The sequence below is a fragment of the Dipteris shenzhenensis genome, chromosome 22, assembly GCF_047967505.1.
Source record: "Dipteris shenzhenensis isolate YYH24624 ecotype China chromosome 22, Dip_SZ_1.0, whole genome shotgun sequence".
NCBI classification, from domain to species: domain Eukaryota; kingdom Viridiplantae; phylum Streptophyta; class Polypodiopsida; order Gleicheniales; family Dipteridaceae; genus Dipteris; species Dipteris shenzhenensis.
In genome coordinates this window covers 7,998,393-8,001,891 of record NC_141617.1, presented here as the reverse complement: position 1 = coordinate 8,001,891, position 3,499 = coordinate 7,998,393, and positions in this window count along the sequence as shown.

The following is a 3,499-nucleotide window of genomic DNA, read 5'->3' as shown; positions in this document are numbered from 1 at the left end:
CTTCATGCACACCATGTTGATGAAAATGACGCAGTGCATCCGATGGACGATATGAAAGCTTATCCATAAAATTGCAATTTTAACATATCATCATATTTCCATTTGCAAGTCTTGTACTTTTTAAAATATTCCTAAATTATATTTTGCACTGTTTTGAAATGGATGTTGGATAACATCATTGGTGTTTAGGGTTTATGTTTTGATATTTTTAGAAAACAATCTTCTACAATGGGATGAGAAGAAAATGTGTTTGAATGTATGTATGTATCATGTCTTGAACTCGTATCTTTGCTATTATATTTAGGGTTTAGCATTTCACCAAAACAATGGCATCATCAAGAACACCTTCTCGACCATCCACAAAGACCGAGTACCTGCAAGTCCAAGATGAGAACGCACATGTTGTAGTTAAGCAATGAAGTTCATGATGGATGTGGCTGACACCACCACGCAACTGTCACTAAAAGAGCAAACAAAGGCAATTGCCACTACTAGTATTTTCCACCACCCTAATGGCATGAAGTACTCGGCTATAAAGATCCTCATCTCGGATGATGATTTAGAGGCTATATAATGGAATTGTAGAAAAAATGGCCCAGGACATGGGCGATGGCCCATTTCGTGGTGTTATAATGAAGCCACGAAGGAGAATGTAGCTTGCATCTGGGAGATGGTTTTTGCTAAGAAATTTCGCTCTGAAATTCCCAAATACTTTGCAAAGTTGCTATATGCAATGTTTGTGCTTGGTCGTGAAGTGGACTTTGCCTCAGTCACTTGAGTACGCGAGGAGCCACATAAGCGCTAGACCTATGGTAGTCGAACCTCTATATGAATATCGAAGAGCGAGTTAGATAGGGAGCACGTGTCAAGCGAGATGTCACATTTATGGCTACAACTGTACGAGATGTAACTATGGAGCATCAACGAGTGCTGCAAGAACTTGAGCAAGTGAAAAGTGACAATGAAAGATTGCATACATTATTATCCCAAACAGGCTAGCAGCTTGATGTCAACAATGCATATGCAGAGATGTGCATAGCAACCAATTATTCTCAACAAGCACGTGATGCACAAGCCACCTTGCAACATATCAAAGAAGGGGGTGTAATCTCGACAATCAATCGGCGATTTTGTTGGCCTCACCATACGCAAACCGTCCACCATACTTGCAACATTACAATACATCGTGGATAGGCCATGTTGTCCAATCTGCTAAGATCGTTTTGACAGGGCCACTGGATACTATGCTCTCCCTTGTGATAATCGCTTTCACCTTGTCTATCTTGTGAATACTTTAAAGGTGAGAAGTGCATGTGTGGCATGCAACACTCCTATGGCACGTGAGTTGTATGACATGCTCGGCATTGGTGCATCCTACTCTTCTGATCCAAGGCTACGTATAATTCAAAATAATAAGGAGAGGAAGAATTTTGTATACAAACGTATTTATAATATAAAATTATTTTTTGGACCTATATTATTTATTTGCAATAATTGTTTTGAAGGTTTGTTACAAAGGTGTATTGAATTAATATTCCTGTTATTTTCAATTATGGAGGAATTTATTTATGATGATAATGGAAATGGATCTTATTCTCATATAGTATAATATTTTGTTTTAGTAATCGATCATCATCATGGCGATTCTCCTTACTATTCGCATGATCATCGCTAGCACCCTACTCGGTGTGACCATTGTTTGCAAATTGTGACTGCTTCATGGTACTATATCACAATGGGCTATAGATTTTACTAGGGGCCCAGGGCACCCACCAACCACCTGTTGTCGCATGAGTTGGCTACAGAACAATTCTACTTAAAGTTATTTTGATCCTCATCTTATATGTGTGGAGCACCTTCTTGGCTTATTTTTTTGCTGAGGCCATTTTCTATCGAGCAATATATATTCCCACTCGGGGGGGTCACTCATCATATGTAACCCTATCATGTGAGTTCAACAAAAGGATATTTTTTATTTCTAAAATTTACAGAAATAAATATACATAAGGGACTATTTAAAATAGTTTTGGAAAAAATTTACAGATTTGTATAGAAAAGGGGTACATTTTATTAATGAAAATTTTACATATAAGGGATTTTAGAAATAGGCCTTGAACGCACGTGGTATAGAGGGTTTATATATAGTGACCCCCCCGAGTATTCCCATGTCTTATTTTTTTGATGGCCTCATTTTGTATGAGTAGTGCCAGTAATAATATTTATGAACTATGGACACACAATCTCCATGTCAAATTATTATTTTGAAAAGCCTGAAGTGTTTCATGTTGAATTGTCATACCTTTGAAGTAAAATTGTTAAAAATGCAATGTTTGTTGAAAATTATTGAAGTAATTAATGTGGATGCATTGATTGTTTAAAATTATTGAAGTAATTGATGTGGATGCATTATTATTGTCATACTTTGAAGTGGAATTGTAAATAATGTAATGTCTACTCCACTTAAATTGGGTCTACTCGAGGAGCTTTAATAAGAGATCACAGTTTGCAAATGATAATTTTGTAACATCCTTCAGTCAACTTGCACAACTAGGAATAAGTACAATTGTTGAAAACACTCCCCAGGAGTCGGCACTATAGACTCCAAACCACCCCACACCACCTGAGATCACCCCAGTGGAGTCAGCATAGCCGTCTTATGCCCCTTCTTATGCCCCTTCCCCCATACCGTCTTATGCCCCTTCCCCCATGCCGTCTTATGTCCCTTCTGCCATCCCATCTTATGCCCCTTCCCCCATGCCGTCAGGAGGTCCTTCTATCTCGCAGAGCCATCGACGTACTCCTATGCCATCGAGACTCGGTTCTCCAGCTACGAGTGGTCAGCGTAGTCCCGTGCAATCTCCAGCTACAAGTGGCCAGCGTACGAGCTCGACACGACAGGGTAGCAGGCGTAGTAGCAGGGAGAGTGGTGGGGGATTCATGGCACAGTGCTTTGGGCCATGTGGCAGTGGGGAGGATGATGTTTTAGATGATTTAGACGTGCCTCCGAGTGATGGTACGATTTATTATAACATCACTCAGACAGGAGGCATCTTGATAGATGCGTGGGGGAAGGACATCATGGCCTTTATGCACTCTGTAATTGCTAACAATTACAGAGATTGCTTTATCCACTACAAAGACCACCCAAAGAGGTTGGCTGATGACACCCTCGCTGCTGTTCGCTCTAGGTATCCTAACCCCCCCAATTGCCAGTTCACAGATAAATGGGCCAAGTCAAAGATTGTTACGATTCTTGGCAATAAAAGATCTTCGCTTAAGAGGCAGGCACTAGCGGAGCTTGCTAGGCTTGAGGCAGGTCAACCACCAAGTGGCCCGCCCCACACCGCTCACAAGCGTGAGTGGAAGAAGGCAATGAAGTCAGCGAGGGAGGACCCCAGTCTGCAGCACATGGAGGCACGGAGGATCCAGATGGAGGAATATGGAAGCGCGCATTTTGGAGCAGGGGGTGTTGAATCATGGGAGGCCCAATTTGTAAGTA